Source organism: Caretta caretta, chromosome 9 (genome assembly GCF_965140235.1).
Source record: "Caretta caretta isolate rCarCar2 chromosome 9, rCarCar1.hap1, whole genome shotgun sequence".
Taxonomy (NCBI): Eukaryota; Metazoa; Chordata; order Testudines; family Cheloniidae; genus Caretta; species Caretta caretta.
The window spans coordinates 43,311,710-43,330,887 of NC_134214.1; the positions used below are offsets into that span (position 1 = coordinate 43,311,710).

A 19,178-nucleotide genomic window follows, 5' to 3' on the forward strand; every position below is an offset into this window, starting at 1 on the left:
TTTTTTAACACACTGAGATTTATAATTTGCAAACTGAAGAATAACATTAGTCACTTAGATTGTCAACTCTCTGGGGCAGGGACCGACTTTTAGTTCTCTGTTTGTACAGTGCTTAGCACAATTAATTAAGTTTATCTGCACAACCTTACTATGGCCCCCTTTTGTGTGAATTATAATACGAACTATAATTACATGGGTATATACAATTTTTTCCACAGGACCCCTGGCACATTCAGCATGCCGGATGAGCCCACACTGGGGATGAATCAAAGCTGTGTAGTGAAGACAACACTTGTCTGTAGAACCCCTGCTTCATTTTTTGTAGAAGTTGGAAAATGTGTCGTGAATGAGGCAAGGGATTGCAGAAAGGGAAAGGATAGTGTCATGGTTAAGGCAGTTGAATGCTGCCCTGGAAAACTGGATTCAACCCTGCCTTGCCACAGAGTTCCTATGTGATGCCGGGCAAGTCACTTAAACCAAATTTTTAACTGTGTCCCTCATTTTCTACATGTCTGACTTTAGACCCTGGGATCTGATCTGCAGAAGTGCCGAGCGCTCACAGCTGCAACTGAAGACAATGGAAGCTGTGCTTTGAACATATAAACTGCTATACAATGCAAAGTACCCTGAAAAATCAGGTCCTAGACATCTCAAACAGGGCACCCCAAAACAGTTAACACTTTTTACCTCATTTCTCTGTGCCTTGGCTCCCATCCGTAAAAAGGGATAACACCCCACCCCCTACACTTACGGGGTGTTGGGAAAATAAATTCATCAGTGTCTGTGAAGCTGTCAGGTAGTATAATGATGAGTGTCATAGAAAAGCCCCGGAAGAAATTAATATTTCTGTCTTCAGAGCAAGGTTTGAATAGAGAGCGGTAAATAAGGCCTATGGCCACACATTGAACAGTGAGGATAAAAAATTATTTAAGAGCTGCTCCTTGAGAAAGCACCATCCATTATGTGCCCTGAATGAGGGAGGGGTTTTGTGGGAAAAAAATAGCAAGTGATTATGTAATTAAAGGATGCTATCGTGCATATGCACAAAGGGGCCAAAAGTAAGGGTGCGCAGGCAATCTGAATTCTGGCATTTCTTAACTTTTGAGTGTTTGATTTTGCAACCTTAATGTTCTTTTAGCATAGGAGACATTTGTGAATACTTACAGTATAAATTTAAACAGCTCAACTAATAACACACAGCTACGTCCTGCGGATAGGATACCATTACTCGGAGAAGATAAACCTTTACATTTCCTTTTGTGTGTGCACACAGGCATTTAAATTCTCAGTTTTAACCAGACACTAATACAGTTACCGTTGTTAAGGTGCTGCCTGCTCCACAAAATGGAACCTTGTTATAGTCAGATCTCCTGATATTGTGGTATTTGTAGGGTAGACTGGGCCTGTCTTTAAGCAAGCAAACTCCATGGATTGTGTTCACGTTTTATGTATTTTTTTGAAATCCTCCACACGGTTCAGATGTACACCTTCATTACTTCTGGTTGTCTCAACAGGGGGAAGTGGTCTGTGGGCACCAGGCACTGCAGCAAATAATAAAGCTACCAATGTCAAGAGCATCAAGGAAACTCTCCGCCCTTCATTACGGCAACTGCTAGGACAGAACAAGAAATGTTTCAGACTGCTATAATTCATTCCAGTGCAATCTCTCTCATGTAGCTTATCCTTACACAAAAGATGCTATCAACATCCAAGATATGTATTTTTGCGGAAATTAAACCATTTCAGTGGAATATGACGCAAAAACCTTAGATATCCAAATGCCATTCTGTGAATATGAAAGGACTAAAAGGACGCATTCTTCAAGAGCACCAGTTTTTAGTGAAACAGCAGCGAGCCCTATAGCATTCTACCCTTGTGAAGAACAACATATGTAACAGTGCTGGATGGCAACGTATGCAGATAAGACTAACAAAGCTAACAAGCTTAGGAGAAACTGAAGGGTTCCCTGCTCCCCTTCAAGTGGAAAAGAGGCTTAAAATGAGATTAAAATACAACCAGCATGCTCCACAGTGCACTACAGATAAGTGTTCAATCTGCTGTGACAAGCAAGACAACATTACTTACTGCTAATTCCTTGCTTTGTACCCTGTGTCTCCCCATCCTCTGAACAGAGACATTCAAGTATCATGGCTCCACCTACCAGAAGCAAGCAAGCAGAATATCTGACAGTCAAGCACTGTATGTAAGGCCCCAGCCCACTGCCTTCTTGGCAGTTAGAAAACGTCCAGAGTGATAGGAAGAAAGGAGGATAGAGAAAATATAGGAGGGAGGAAGGCAGATGGGAAGAGAGCAGAATGTGTGATGTGAGGAAAGAATAAGAGAGAGATGACAAAAGGAATTACTGGTGAGTAATTTTCCCTTGTCATACATCCCTCTTCCATCCTATGATCAACCACTGTAAGGATACAAGACAGGCTTCAGCTCAGAGTCCCAGATTCATAGAGGAGGAGAGGAGTACAACTCCCTTCAGTCTATTTATATATTGTTGTATCACATTAATACAGACATGTAGGAATGGGGGTCCCAAGTACACAGAGCCCAGTATTCTCAAAGTTTGATGCTTAGCCTCTGCATGGGAAAGGACCACTTCTTGAGCTGAGAGGAGCCTGAGAGTGTGGGATTCATAGGGAGACATGTGGGGCTGGTGCGCCCATAAGGCTAGGAAGGACCGTACAAATGGAGGGATATTCTTTGAACAAGGGGACATACTGCCATTGGGCCAAGAAAAAAAGCTGCAGGGGTTGAAGATGCAGCCAGAGTATGAAGCCCATAGAGGGTGCCCCTAAGGTGGATGATCTAAGCAACTCTTAAAGATAGCTTCAAGATTGTGATGCATACTATTCAAATGCTTTGTAGTCAGTGAGGTATTCTTAAGTTGAAGGCAGTCAAACAACTGCCCCAGTACGCCTGTATGCACAAACTGAAGGACTTATCTTAGTTATTCAACCAGATGCTGAGGACAATTGCAATGAAAGATGCACAAACAAGGTTAGATTAAAAAGCCTGTGGTTACTGAAATCCAGTCAATTTAATTTACTGAAGGGATTGTGGAGGCAGGTTCTCCAAAAGTAATCAAAGATGTTCTGCATGCAGTTGCACTTTTACCCTTATGGCCAACTTCTGCTTTCAGAATCACATCCATGACTTGTACTAACTTTAACAGAAGCTGCCCGTTCATATCTGACAAGAGAGTTTGGCCAGAACTACCATCTTAGGGCTTCCTGCAAAGAATTATGCACATGCTTACCTTTATGCATATGGGTAAGTCCCACGAAAGACAATGGGATACTCCCATGTGTGCAGCTAATCACACACATGAGTCTTTGCAGGACCACTCAGGGCCTTTGATAAAAGTTATCGTTGCTCACTGTCATCATACAATGTAAAATCCAAGATGCTGTGAAGGAAAAGAAATAGTGAAGCTAGCCATTTATTTTCTATCTGAACAAATTTCAAGATTTCTAAGCATCAAGCATATGATACTTTCTCTATTCATCTATCTAAGATGAATGTGGGACCCCATTACCATCATTATCAGTGTGCCTCACCATCTTTAATGTATTTATTCTCACAACACCCTGTGAGGAAGGTCAGTGATATTATCCTCATTGTACAGATGGAGAGCTGAGGCACAGAGAGGCTAAGCACAGTCACACAGGAAGTCTGTGGTGGAGATAGGGCCAGGTGTCCCAAGTCCCAGGCTAGTGTGCTAACAACTGGACTCAATGTAAATTAGAGAAATGTGACCCTCAAAAGTACCGGATGCTCACAAGAACTCTGAACTAACAACTGGCCTGTACATTTCACTAGGGCAAGCTTTTTCCCACTGACAGAAAGACCAGATCACAGCAAGTCACAATATTTCAGTACTTCCACTTCTGATCCTGGCTAGGGTTGGAAAGTTTAGAAGTGTCCTAAAATGACTGACCTTCCATTCAGACTCACCCTGGCTTTTGAGATCCTGGCTTCTGTGAATGAAGTCCCTGATAAAGCATAAATTCATATAAACTCACTCAATTGATACTTGGCTGTAAGGAGCATACTGCTGAGGTTCATAAGTAAAACACTTTTCATTTCATTACCAGAAGCCAAATATCAATCTACATCTTTCAGGCTACCTGAGCAATAGATGCACAGCTGATCCTGCCAGAATCTAAGCTATTTATTCTCTGGAGGAGGAAGGCAGGGAGACAAAAACAAGACAAAAACCAAGCATCAACAGCATGAAGTTTAGGAATTTAAACCCTAAGAGTCAGGAAATTCCAAAGTGAAGGTTCTCACAGTAATCAGCTCATCTGCAGTGACATATTGTCCTGAGCAGTCTATGTAGTCAGCCCCCACTCACCCATGCATCACTCTTAAAGTGGTGTTCTTCAAACACAGCTCTTTCTCCTCCTCTGAGTTGCCATTCCCTCATCTCTCACTACTGCCCCTGCCTTACACACATTCCACAGGCAAAAGGGAGGAGGCTAACTTCATTAAAATTATTCTCTGTAAATAATTTGCTTGGCTCTGATAAAACAGATTTGGCTTCCTTTTCTCCTCCCCCATCCTAGAAACTTGGGCAAAAAAATAATAATAATAACATAATGTGAAACACCTTCCTTTTTCCCCACAGGAGTGAGGGTGCCAAGAAGAGAGATAATACTGCATTGTGCCAACTGAAAAAGAAATTTCAAGGGAAAATTCTGCCAATAAGTTATAAGTTAGTGGGAAGTAATTCTGGAGAATGTTAGGTTATTTTTATATGAATATTTTAATTATCAGAGACTGAAAAGTGACTGTTCAGGTTGACAGTGTCTCGTTAAGCAACTTGCCAAGGTCACACAGCAAGTCTGTGGCACAGCCAGGAAAGAATACCAGATCTCCCAAGTCCTGTCCCAGTCCAGTACCTTGACCACCACTTTTGCCTTTCAGTTCAGAAGTCTTGCACCAGATCCAACCAATAGTAATATGTGGTTTGTGGTATTCAGGCTGCTCTTCATTAATGCTTCCTCAGATATATTAAAGGTTAATGATCAGGGATGAAGAATTGCTTCTTTAAAATTAAAAAAAGATGCAAAGGCTGCCAAACATTTCGAACAATCCTGCACTATTTACACCAGGCATGGATTGCAAGGTTTAAAGCAGAACTCCCCAAAATGAATCCAACATAAGTATGCAAGACCCATCAAACACCAACCAGGTATCCTGCTGGGAAAACTAACATCATAAGGAGCCAGGCACAATGCAGGCATTATATAAGTTTCTCCAGACAGCTCAGCCTCTGGCAATGCACCTCAGTTCTGACCTGCAGAACCCCTTGATGTCTATGTCTTCCTGAGTCACTCCGGGGGGGGGGGGAGGAGGAGGGGAAGAGAAGTTGCAGGCTAACAAATACAAAATAGGCCCCTGATCCTGCCAAACTCTGGGGGGGGGGGGGGGGGTAGGAAAAAACAAGAAGAAACAGGCTACCTTGCAAGGTACCTACCCTACCCCCCCCAGATGTTCTGGTTTAACTTGGATTTAAACTTGGAGAGTGGTCAGTTTAGATGAGCTATTACCAGCAGGAGAGTGAGTTTGTGTGTGTATGGGGGTGGGGGGGATGTGAGAAAACCTTGATCTATGCAGGAAATAGCCCGACTTGATTATGTAAAGAGTTGTCACTTTGGATGGGCTAGCACCAGCAGGAGAGTGAATTTGTGTGGGGGGTGGAGGGTGAGAAAACCTGGATTTGTGCTTGAAATGGCCCACCTGTTGATCACTTTAGATAAGCTATTACCAGCAGGACAGTGGGGTGGGAGGAAGTATTGTTTCATATTCTCTGTGTGTATATAAAGTCTGCTGCAGTTTCCACGGTAAACATCTGATGAAGTGAGCTGTAGCTCACGAAAGCTCATGCTCAAATAAATTGGTTAGTCTCTAAGGTGCCACAAGTACTCCTTTTCTTAATTCTTTAAGTGGCTTTAACAGTACAATACATATGCTAACAAACTTAAACAAAGGCTTTGTTTAAGTTTGTTAGCATATGTATTGTGCTGTTATGTTGGTCAGGAGTCCTCAAGAGGGAAGAGGTGGAGGGGGGATGGAAGGTGTTTAAACAGTGTTTTTTATTCTGTTTCTCCCTATTGGTCTGAATTATCCATGACATCCATACAGCATCACATCAAGTCCAAATCATTAGAGGAATGCCTCTACTTGCACTGACCAGAGGATGTCTGGATTCTAATGTCAGCCCAGTTCTGCAGCCTGACAGGAATCAGGTGTTGTCCCCAGTGTAAACATTGAATTCTTCTTTGCAGCCAAACTAATCTAATATGCATTTTGTTAACTGGAACTGGAGCAGCAAAACAAAGAAAACAAATGCCTCATTTTCCAGTTTTGTGGGTGAGAGAACTGTAAATGAAGATTATAATGCCGGACACTGACGGCCTTAAACCAGCCGCCTCAGGAATCTGCCAAGAACTTTGCTGAAAATATGTTCCTGATCTTAGCAACGGAGCTAAGACTTATCACACATCTGCCCACCTTTATTTGAATGAAGCTCCTTCTGATCTGGCAGCTCAGGCATTGTCAATTTCATCCAGAACAATTTATAAACTTGGAACCTAATCCTGTAAACCTGCAATCATTTGATCAATCCAACGGAAGACAACGGAACTATTTGCATAACTATGGACAACTTTTGTGGACTGGTGAGTGTTTCAGGAGTCTATTCCTATAAAGGAAGTTGAATCCCCCATTGAAATGCAATGTTTGGGTACAATACCATAAAGCAATTTAGGATACAGTTCTACTTAAAATTTGTCTTTTAATAAGTCATACATAAGCTGAAATGGCTCCTCACCCAACTCCCATATTCCATATAAACAGACTTAATACTACATATGTGGGGGGAAAGTGAGTAGTTAAGCATGTTGATGTTTGTATACACAAAGGGGGATATCAGAGGGGAGGGGAAGATGGTGGGGGCCCCGGGCTGGGTGGAGTCACATGGAAGGTCATGTGGGGAGGTCACGTGCCCCCCTTGTGGTCCTCCCATGAGTACCACACCGGCAAGAAAGGATTTCTACTCACACCTCTGGGTATAAAAGATAGTCAAGCATTAACTCATCAACTACCCATGTCAGGAACAAAACAACATCTCTTTTCATTCAAATTATATGGAACTACACTAGCTTCCTCCTGAAAAAGGATAAGGTCCCAAGTTGGGTAACACGAGACTGATCACTTCTGTAGAACCACAAAAAAGAACAACCATAAAACCTTCATCCACTGCACTGGACAACAGAAAGCACAAAACAGGACAGCTCTACGTTCAGAACAAAAACCTGATCAGTAAGGGGCTAAATATTTACTCCTTCTGGATAATATATTCCAAAACTCAGAGATGTAAAACAAATCTGATATGTGCAATGCATTTCTAGAGAACTAATGTCTTGTACGCTGTCCAATCAGACTGCTGGGAATTACCTCCATATTCCATTCAGTGTATAGTAATATATTGTAATAGTTACAAAAGGCAAACATTAAAATACAGTACTGCATATTAAAATTTTATTCACGGCTGCCTGCTACTTTTATTCTTCTGTACCATATTAGAGTATAGTTGAGAAATAATAGCTGCTTCACTAATTTGGGGGGAGGGAATTTCAGCCCTACTGATGAAGGATTTACAACATAAGTGTTAACTTGGGTTAATAATAGGAAAGCTGCCAACTAAAGATCATATATATAGACTAGTACTCACCTCAAACTCAGTACCTCAGCCAATAAACTGTTTACCCTCCCTCCCATCTTCAGTGCTCCATTGTGTGGGGCAGAGTATGGTGGAATAATGACTCACTTGTTCCCTCCTGACTGGAGACCCTTTCTGTTAAGTGACAGAAGATTACAGGCAAGACTGATGTCACCAAAGCATCCACCCAGTTATGAAATCTGTAGATCAGACTCCCTCTCTCTGTTCCTAAGGAGAAAAAATGAGAAAAGTCAAATTATAAAAGAGAAACAGAGTTTCCCATTGTCTAGGTATTCTAGGCACTACATACTTATGGGCTATACTTTAGGGGGTTATGGGTAGACTTCAGAATAACTCTGGGTACCCTGGGAAAAGGGAGCAGGACAGAGCAGCACTCGCACCACCCTATAACTGAGTATACCTCACACAGCACTGGCCTGACACCACTGGTTGATGCAGAAGAAGGTGCTCACCCCTACCCACTCTGGGAAGTCCAGCTCCACTACAGTTATGCAAAAAGAAAAGGAGTAAATAAATTGGTTAGTCTCTAAGGTGCCACAAGTACTCCTTTTCTTTTGGCGAATACAGACTAACACGGCTGCTACTTTGTAACTACAGTTATGGACTCACTTTCCCTGGGCCTGCTCCAAAGCTCATTGAAGTCAATGAGAAGTCCTTCCATTGGATCAGCCCCCAGGTGCTCAAGGAGCACAAAGAATAAGACTCTGGTTGGCACCTACGCAGGTGCACAAGGCCGTCTGACCTCGTATTCACCAGCACAATGCCAGCCACAGACTAGCACTGAACCAGCACCTACAATGTCTTCTGATACCCATGATCCAGAGCCAACTTTCACAGGGATAACTGCGTCCAAATAACAAGAACATTTATCTCTATGGAGGTTATGGAGAGGATGGTTTTTAAAACCCCTGCAGAGGTAACATCAGCTCTATAGTTAGATTTATGTTCTGTGGTTGTCACAGTGGCGTACAGGCATATTTTAGTTACTAGCTATTTGGCAGCTCCAGGTTCCCAAAAGAAATAAACATTGCCAGCATAATTTTGGCAGAGCACAATTTGGCAGAGCAATCAAATTCTGTATTTGCATATTTCCACTGTACTGAGACAAGTTCTCATTGCCTGTGGAGGAGAGAAGGAGAGAGGTTATGTCTCCTTTCCCCCTGCTGCCTCAGTGGGAGACCAGTGGTGCCATCCTGCCATCTGCCAGTTTCTATTAGCTAAAAAGCTGAGAGAAACTAAACAAATGTTTGAAAAGCCAGTGGGCAATATGAGTAAACAAGGTACCATCTTGCCTGGAACCCTCACTTGTTTCTGTGCAGACTTTACTAATGAAAGAGAAAAGAATAAAGTGCAGCAGAGAATTAAATTCAAAACTTGATAAATTTGCTAACAGAGTTATAAACTTGGGAGACATCCAAGGCCTCTGCAGCAGCTTGCCATGCAAGAGGCAAATATTGGAGAGGTGATGGCAAACCTGATTAGAGAAAACAAGCCACTTAGTAGCTACAAAGAATCAAACCACAAGTCACGGAATTAGATGAAGAAAATGAATCAGCAAACTCAATTGTTTCTTTTGAGAATGGGCTTCCTAGAGCTCACAGAGCCAAATTATATTTAATGTCTGAGATCTGCAGACAAAAATGCACGTTTGCACACCTACATGTGCAAGGGCAACTATCTACCACAACTGCACACATATATCCAGCATGCAGGTATCTAGGTACCTATTTGCACACACAAGTGTACAAGTCATGGATGCAACTGTGGTAAATGTACAAATTTGCACACCTGTCTGTGAGTACAAACATCGTTTTTTTAAAATCTGACCTTTAAACAAGAGGTGGAAAGTGTCCCTTTATCATGTATGTGGAGCAGAGCCTTCAAATGAATCCTGAAGGTGTCTGACAGCACTGTTAATAAAACAAAACACAAGAACGGACTCATGTGCTGTCTGAAAAAAATACACTGATATAGTCCCATAGGTTTGCATGGCACTTTACGGATACAAAAAAATATATTGACAGGCACCGAAAGATGTACCCAGCGGGACTTGAAAGAAACTAGTTGCCTACTCTCGAACATTTCCCTAGTGAGTGGGGAAGCCCGTCCTACCAGCTTCTGCAGAATCTAGGCCTTTTGAAAAGCTCCGGTCCTAGCCTTTTTTGTTGCAATGCTAAACCTCAGAATATAAAGGAGTGTAGATCAAAGCAGTGCCGTCTTCCCAAAACTGTAGGCTAACAGCCGCAGCACTTGGAACAGTTCACAGCTTTCCCAAACTGCAGCAGAGAGAAAGCTGACCAGAAAGCTGTGAGGACGGGTTTGAGGCCTGTTGTGTTGGTCTCGCTCATTAGCTCAGTAACCTAAATCGGTGTTTCTTAAATGCATCACCAGATTTTTCTGACAGCCTCCGAAGTGCTGCAACAATCACTGCGCTGTTACATATTCATGTTGCTTTGTAAACAAAATAAATCACAATGCGCACTGATTCCCTTCAAAATATTACTGTTCAGTACAGACAGAGCTGAACTATAAAGGCATGGGGTTTTTTTCCAAGTCACAAAGCATATTCACTGGCTAATCGCTATGTTTACATCTCGCGCTACCGTAGCTCCGTAAACGGCTATTGGCCAACGTCACTGTCAGGAAGATTACTGCATGGTGTTTGGGTAGGTTGAAACTGTTCGTGACAGAAGGTGGAAGAGTTAAAATTGACAGTGGATATCGGAAAGTTTTTTTAAAAATCAGTGCCAGAAAATGACTCTGAATGTGATACAGAGATGGTACCCAAGGAGCCAACTGCTGCTAAGAAAAGCAGAACACAGAAAGAAGAAAAATGAACATTTCAGGACCAGTGGGAAATGCAGTTTTGTGATTCCATTTCTGAGCAAGTTGCTGTGTGCGCTGTTTGTACAAAAGAAATGCATCAAATTAAAATGTATGCAATGCAATGTCACTACAGCATTCACACAGGGAAGTTGAACAACACTTACCACGGTGAGTTTCAGAGGCATGAGCTGTTAAACAATGCAAAAAACAAGCTTGAAAAACAACAGTGTCAGCTCAGAGATTTTTTTTTTTCTAATAAAGCAGATAAGATACGGGTGGCTACTTTTAAAGTTGCACTACTTTTGGGGAAAGCAAGAAAACCATTCAGCAAGGGAGCATTCATGAAGAAAACTGTTCTGGCCGTACAACCAGAAAATACACCACTGAGCAACAACATGTTACAGAGGAGCACATGAGATCTGGCAAATTTTCTACAAAACAAACCAGCTGAAAAAGTCACAGTGAGCCCTTTCTACATCCTGTGCTTGGATCAGAGCCTTGATGTCCTGAGGAATCCCAAGGTAATCATATGTGTTCACTTTTTGGACTGTGATCACCACTGAGAACACCATTGTTCTTCTGAAGGTATTTTACGTCAGGTGAGCCACAATGATAGGCCAACTGGCAAACACATTTTTCAATGGGTCCAGGCAAGAATGGAGGAGTGCCACATTAGCTTTGACAATCTGTGCGGCTTGACAGTGGAAAGGACAGCAGCTTTATAAATGCACAAGGTGGGTGCTGAACTGCTTCCAAGAAAGCTGCACTCAGCAGCTTTTTTTTTTGTTTCACTGTTTTGCCCATCAAGAAGCTTCAATGAAAAGCATGGATGAGATTGAATCCGTAGTGAAAAAGTGCATCACTGCTGTCAACACCAGCGATGTCAATGAAGGGAGATGAGCAACTTTGTGTGAAACGGGCTGTGAGACACATACGGTGCTTCTGAATTACAACCCAGTCTGCTGGCTTCATTTTAACGACAGTGAACAGAGGCTATTTGAGCGCCAGGAAGAGCTCGTTGAGGTTCTGAACACAGTTTTGCCAGAACTGTCCCAAAAGCTACAAGATTCAGAAGCACATGGCTGTTTGCTCCTTTTGAAAGAATTTTTACCCATGATTGCTTCCTTGAACCTGGAGTTTCAGAAACCTCAGATAACGATATCTGACAGCACTGAAGTAATTAATACATTCAGGAAGACAATCATTGACATCATCCAGCCCCTAAGGAGGAAAAAGACTTTTCAGTTTTTTAAAAGCTTAGTCAGTTTCTCAGCTGTCAGGATAATAACCTGCAGCAAAAGATCAATTTCACTGTCACTGAATACCTGAGTATCCTCTTGGAGGATCTTGAAAATCATTTAAGTGAAGGAAACTATTTCAGTCAGTACCCCTTCGCGACTGACCCATTCAGGAATTCTGGTTGAGGCTTTTTGGCTGCAAACAAACTAACTGCCTTACAAAACAGATTAGCTTCCTTTGACTCTTCAGATTTAAGCAGTCTCAAATACCTTATTCTGTAAATGCGCAATAATGCAAGAATGAAAACATATTTTAATCAGCCTGGTATTACAGTACAGGAGTTCTGTAGTAATGTGTACCCGTTTGAGGACATCTACAAACCCCGAGCTAAAGTTGCTTTTCTTTTCTTGTCCCTCTTTTCTACTGCTGTGCTGTGTGCACTGCATTTTCTGAAGAACAAATACCAAAACTGCCTCACTGATGCTAAGCTGAAAGTTTCTCTTCTAGTTTCACAGGAGACCCAAGATCCTACAGACTTTCCATTCAAAGAGCTCCTGAACCTTTGCAAGTAGTCTGATCCACACAATGGATGTGTTAAAACCCAGAACTTTAATTTCATTATCACACTGTATTAGTAAAGTACAATATAACAGGAATATGTTTGTAGTTACTACAGTATTACCATTTTTATTCCTGGATTGGACTGATTTTTTTTGCCTGTGAAAGAGAAATTTTTTGACTTATTTGCAGATATGTTTTTTTCATTATTATTTAGACTTTATTATGTAAAAGCATTTTTTAAATTTAGTTCAGAATTGTTGTACAGATATCCACCTTTTACCAAAAAAGCAAAGGAAACACAAAAAAGACAAGAACGTGCAAAGCACCTTATTTGTGTTTCTATTGTGTTTAGATGCAGTAAAGAATAGAGACAACTGTACATTATTTTTATTATTGAGTCTGCAAAAAAACAAACAACCACATAAATAAATTACCTTGATTTGCACATGTAAATGTACATATTTATTTCTTTTCCCTAAAGTTAATTAAGTATTTCAGGAAAAACTGTCAGAGCGGCCACCAAAAAATTTGCTGTGAGGACCCCTGAAAATAAAGTCACTGTTCTTGTAAGTAAGCACAAGGAGCTCAGACAAAAAAACAGGGGATTCTGCCTAACTAGAGCAGACAGAGAATTCCACTTGATAATCAGCCTTCCTCTCCCATGATCTAAAACAGACTGTGCATTATTCAAGTATCTGCTGAGCTCCCCAGGGTAAGATGCAGACATTGCCATGAATCCACAGAAGCAGGGGTGAAAGTAGGCTGGTATGGGCTGGTACGATGTACCGGTAAGAAGAGGCCGCCAGTACCAGCCTGTACGCAACAGATGTTAAGTGCTTTAACATTGTTGTCCCTATTCCCACACACACATACATCAGCGACCCTACCGGCAGGGCCACCAACTGGAGGGGTAAAAGGGGCAGCTGCCCCGAGGGCCGGTGATTTAAAAGGACCCGGGGCTCCCGGCCACCGACGCCCTTACCGCAGCAGCAGCTAGAGCCCAGGCCCTTTTAAATCACTGCCAGAGCCCCGGACAGCATGAGCCAGACAGCGTGGATGGGATGGCTGGGGAGGCTGACCCGCCCAGTCCCGCCCCGTCCCTTCCACCCGAGGCACCGGGCCCCCGTACTGGTAAGTCTTCTATGTTACTTTCACCCCTGCACAGAAGCCACTTTCCCAGGTGATATGTGCAGTACATAGTAGCCAACAGCCCATTCTCCATTGCATTTTCTACAGGAGAGTGAGAAATTAAAAGGAAAAAATCTAAGAATGAAGGGGTAGAAACCGCCTAATCTCCTTTCACTGGGACAGTATGACAAAGTCCATTCTGCTTCGAATTAGGCTAACAGCCTATCCTGAGGGAGAAGGACAATAAAAGCATAAGGAGATGGTATTAAGGTATTTAGATCCCCATGCAGTTAGCATTTAAATGGTCCCAACTCAGCTCTGAAGTTAACACCTTGTGGAGTTAGTAACTTTAGGAGAGCGTCCACACATTTATTGCTGCTATAAACAGGTGGAGACAGCTGTCTATATAGCCATATATGGCTTTCTTTGCCATGGTATACTAAAGCCCTGCCTAAGTAGCTAAGAAAAACAAATACAAAAATAAACTCTTGCTTTGCCAGCTGTAGGGGAAAATTTGGATAGGTAGTGGACTTTTTTCAATATTATTTACAGATAGATACACACACACACACAGATGGGTGGGTGTGCATGCACATGCAAGCTTGTGCACATGATATTCACAGACAGGCCAACAAGGAAAAGCTACCTGAAAAACCTGGGATTGCATTAGGTTCCTGAAGTCAGTGGTATTTTTATTTCTTGCAGGAGTGAATTCCTTAGTCTAGGTCCAGTTCCCACTGAAGTTCTGACTACCTCCAGTGCTCACATGTATTCCTGTATGTCTCAGCTGACCTAACCCAATGGTGTGCTCAATCTAACGAATATCAGGCAAGGTACCTTGAATGGCACTCAGTTTTCAATGGGGAGTCAGCAAAAAGAGTAGAGCACTGTGGAGCTGTATTCACAGCAACCAAGTTGCTGAGTAGATGGATTACTGCATTTTGTGCTATTGGGAGTCATTAGAGGGGGTGTGGTTTTATTCCCAGGTATACTGAATTGCAGTAAATAAGCCTGGCAGTCACAGACAAAAAGATCATCATGGCCATAACTGATAGGATGGGGCAACAGTCTTCTAGCCAGTCGCACGGTTAGTGGGCATTTTTCAAAGCCATGGATACTTGCATATTGAATAGCATTGAGAAATCCAAAAGTAACCTGCAGCAACATTATAACCAGTGGGCAGGTGCCCTCAACAGAGGAGAGTTCCTCAATGTGTTTCCTATCAGTATCACCTCTATCTTGCCCCTCTTGACCTTTGGCCTGCTTCTCTCCATCCAGCTGCTGTCCTCTGCATGGCACTGGAAGATGGTGCTGTTTGCACTGATGGTTTGTTATTGAGTGCTGAAATGTGTAGTGTTTCATGTTAAGAAAAACAGCTTTAAATAACTGGTTTAAAGAGACACAGAATCACAGAGTTTCCAAAGTGAAATACTGAGAGAACTAGGTTCAGAGAAGGGTGATGAGAATGGTTTGAGGTCTGGAAATCACATCTTACAATGAGAGTCAAAGGTGCTAAAGAGAAAGTTAAGAGATGCACAGTCTATAATTACCTACGGGGGGAGAAGATGTGATGCTTTTTAATCTAGCAGACAAAGATGTTACAAGAGCCAAAGACTGGAAGTTGAAGTCAACAAGTTTCAAACTAAATATGATGTGCATGTTTAACAGTGAGGGCAATAAACCATTGGAACAGATTATCATAGGAAGTAGTGGACTCTCGATTACTTCTTAGAGTCTTTAAATCAATGTCCTTCTAAAGGACATTCTAGTTCACCTGCAAGTTGATGGGCTACACACACGAATCACTGGGGAATTCTACAGTCTGTGTTATGCAGGAGATCAGACTATTAGATCAATGATCCCTTTTGGCCTTGAAATCGATGAAAATTTTGGACCTACCAATCTTGACAGCATCCCTTTCACATTCTAGTTTTTAAACTGGCACATCTGAATGTACATAAAAGGCAATCACATGCCCTTTACTATTGATTGGCATTGGAGCTAAATGATGCCAGCCAAGTGACACAACCTTTAAATACACATTTGGTGATGAAGACTTATATGTGGATGGAGATTAAGTAATACCAGATCTCATAAGTCTGCACTTTGTCAATGATTAGACGTAATCCATCTCTGTCTCACATTGGGAACCCTACTTTCCTCACACACATTTCCAAATTACATCACGCGATTTAATCAGTAACAGCTATAAGCGCTTTGCTAAAATTCAGGCATTTCTATCGTTTGTCCTGATACAACTCCACGTCTCAGTAAACAAGGCTAGGTTTAAATCTATGCACTGTTCCAAGGTTTGACTTAACCAAGTTAAAACAAGTTTCCAAAGAAATGGTAACCTCATACATTATTATACAAAGCATCCTTGTTGCCACAGCCTTGTCACAAACTTTGGTTGCACAGGACTTTTTGTCTTATAGGAACATAAGGCCAACTCAAGAAAATGTTAGGTGATGTCTGAGAGATCCTAACAGACATTACAGGGAATTTGGTACATGTCCAAAGAGAGGATGGCTCTTCTTAGTCAAAGGAACAATTTTAAATTCACTTTCCTATTTAGCCAGAGAGGTACCTAGTTGGAACAATGCGTCATAAAGGCCTGTAAATAAAAGCCGCAATCCCTTGCGTCCACTGCCTGAAACGGAATTATTTCCTCAGGAAGATTGGGGGTATTTTGTCTATTAAAAAGGAGTTACTGTGAAGATATACAAAAATATGGCTCTAGTTATCTCCTTCACTTCCATAAGGGTAGAAGAGTCAGAGTGGACAGATCTAGCTTGTGAGGCACAAAATGGGGGAGCACCATCTCTGTGACACTGTCCCTCCCTCTGGGACCCGCCAAGGAGCCTCTCTGTTGGAGCTCTTCTTAGTTAGTCCACCCCAGGTTTTCAGGGCTATGAGGGGCTGATGCCAGGAAACTGCCATTCTCTGCAACATGCTGGCCTCCACAGACCAAGGATATATTCCTGGCAACACTTTGGGAGTCCTACATAAGTAAAAGGAAATAGGTTATTTAACTTTGGCTCAGCACATGTGTTTCCGGCAAAGCAGCAGCTTCTGATGGGCCAAGTAGCTGTGTTGCCAGTGAGGAGGAGAAGCCAGGAGAATAGCAGAGGGCTAGACTGGAGCTTCCCTTTCCTGTTTATCCCCAAAGTCTGCAGGGTAAGGAGATAAAACCCACTCCACAGCCCTCTAAACCCTCCCGCTTCTGAGGGAAAAGGAAGTTCACCTCCCTAGAATTTCCTGGGCCTTTCTCCCAAATATTTCCTTGGGAGGATACAAAATGACCCCATGTCTTTAAGAATTCCTTACCTCTTTTATTTAAGACCTTGGAAATACTATAGTTCCTGGAAAAGGCTACTGTATTAAGAACTGCTGTAGCACTGTAAGCATGGGGGTTTATTTCTTCCTGGACTAGAACAGATGAATCCCAATCCATTGGGACCCAGTAGCAGTTAAAGAAATTAAGCCCCCACAACATTTAAGGCATATCTACACATACAGTGCTCAACGTATTTGGTAAAGAGGCTCTATATACCAGTAGGAGAGAGCTCTCCCATGGGCATAATAAACCCACCTGCGCGAGCAGCAGAAGCTGTGTTGGCAGGAGAATGCCCTGTGCTGGGGCTGGGGGGGAAGGAGGGAGAGGCAGCAAGCAGCCCATGGAAATGCTGCTACCCGGAGCACAGAGGCACCTCGGGCAATTGCCATTCAACATACAGGGTTTGTAAAAGTAGCCTCTGCATAGCCAGGCAGGAAGCACATAAAGGCTGTCAAAATTAACGGCAAGGAACTCCTTGGGTGGAGGGATACAGTGCAGAAATTTCTGTAGTCAAGAGAAACCTTGTTTAGGAAAAAACTTACTGCCAGGGCAGATGGCAGAGCTTTTGTTAGTAGGAGGTCACAAAATCCTTGTGCCTTTGGCTAAAGTGCACATGGAAACTGAGGATTTGGAAGCTGAATTGACTGTGGCAGCTGTACCCAGTAACCCGTCACAATTATTACTGGGGAATGACTTTTTCAATGTAGCTTGGGCTGTAAAAGGGTCTGCCAGCAGGAAGGAGGAATACCATGCTGAAACCCCAGAAGGAAAGGGTGAAGTCTCAGGAACTGCGGGGGGGAATGGGAGAGTGCCTCTTTAATTCCTCTGCAGCAATGGGAAACAGTCTGCTACCAGCGGTGGGTGAAGTTGAGACCAGTTCCTGCTGCCCGGTGGCTAAAGGCAGCATTTCCTCACGGGAAGAGGGGAGCGTATTGCCAGTCAGTGAGAAAACCGTTCAGGTGGTGGGCTGCCAGCAGGTTGCAGTTGAGCAAGGGATAGACCTCACTCTAGGGGGCAGAGGAAGATGTGTCTTAGAGGGAACCCCAGAGGGTGATGGAATCCTCGAGACCACTGAGGTGCGTGAGGGTTCCATAGTGGCTGCCAGTGAAAGGACTGTTCTGGCTGTTAGCTGTGAGCCCTTCACAGCTGAACAAACGATAGATCCCACTCTAGAGAGCACAGAAGTATGTGTCTTAGAGGGAGGCCCAGAGCGGGGAGTTGAGAAGGAATTTGGGGAAGTACAGGAATATCTCCTCACTGATTACATGGGAGGGTTTACCCAGGGCAGAACAGTTGTTCCAGCATCTGTGCTCCCAGGCACCCCACCTGTGGCTTAGGTTTTAAGAGGGAACTGTGTAACTGACCCCTAAGGGGAGCAGTCATACAACTGACTTCTTGGGGACAGAGAGAGGGGTGGCAGATGGTATCCCAATAAGGTCCCACTTTTGCAAAATGCTGTTCCTGATGTACTTGTGAAAACGAACTCTGTCTTTTTAGTAGGATTCTCATCCTGTCTTAAAGACTTGAGTGTCAGTGAAAATGCTAATGACCCACCGGAGAGAGGAGAGAAGAAAGCCATTTCCCGGGTGGGTAAGATTACTCCTGAGGGAATTACGCGTCACTGTGCGTGCACAGAATTCATATCCCCTGCAGATTTCTTTGCTTCCCTGCAGAAAAATGACTTTCTGACAGGGAAGCAAAGGGAAGATGCAAGAACTGTCATGCACCATTCCCTAGCTACACAGGTACATCATTTCAGGCACCCTGAAGCAGCCAGCAGAGAGGTAAATCACCGCAGGGCTGGGGACACCCAGCCTGCGGCTCCTACCCTGAGCTGAGATCAGCTGCTAGTCCTGGCTAGGCTGGAGGCAGGAGAGAACTGGACTTCCTCTTCCCGTGCAAGGAGTGGCTGGGGCTGCATCAGACCCACCCCCAAAAACCTTCCACAGCAGCAGGAAGCTCAGCATGCTCCCCTGCTTCCTGCCCTCATAGCTCCTCAGCTGTGGGGGGAGGGGTTACTGTATGGGGAGCTATGAGGGAGCATTCAAACCTCCCATACCCAGACACCCCTGCCAAGCCTTGCCCCATATGCCCAGAACCCCCTTAGCCCTCCATACCCAAACCCCACCGAATCTCAACCCCCTGCACCCAGAGCCCCTGCCTCCAGACCCCCAACCCTGCACCAAGACCACCCCCCACTGAGCTCCCATCACTCAAACCCCCACCCTGACGAGTCCCTGCACCACCGAGCCCCACATCCAGACCCCCATGCCACTGACCCCCAACTAGCTGCACCAAGACCCCCACCCCACCAAGCCCCACTCCTCC

General features: G+C 43.5%; 1 protein-coding gene across 10 annotated transcripts in view; it reads right to left on the bottom strand.

Moving 5' to 3' along the window:
* The window catches only part of ST6GAL1 (ST6 beta-galactoside alpha-2,6-sialyltransferase 1), a 104,038-nt gene that overhangs the window by 76,068 nt on the left and 8,792 nt on the right, over positions 1–19,178 (bottom strand). For 4 of the 10 annotated variants that reach the window (XM_048862733.2, XM_048862740.2, XM_048862731.2 and 1 more), the window contains exons 2-3: positions 9,587–9,669; positions 7,847–7,966 (exon numbers count right to left, since the gene is read on the bottom strand). The exons of 2 other annotated variants lie outside the window; for them this stretch is intronic. The gene's annotated coding sequence lies outside the window, so the exon portion shown is untranslated. Of the gene's footprint in view, positions 1–7,750; positions 7,967–9,586; positions 9,670–19,178 lie in introns of all 10 variants that reach the window. 4 more of the 10 variants (XM_048862734.2, XM_048862735.2, XM_048862732.2 and 1 more) reach the window with 2 other exon arrangements.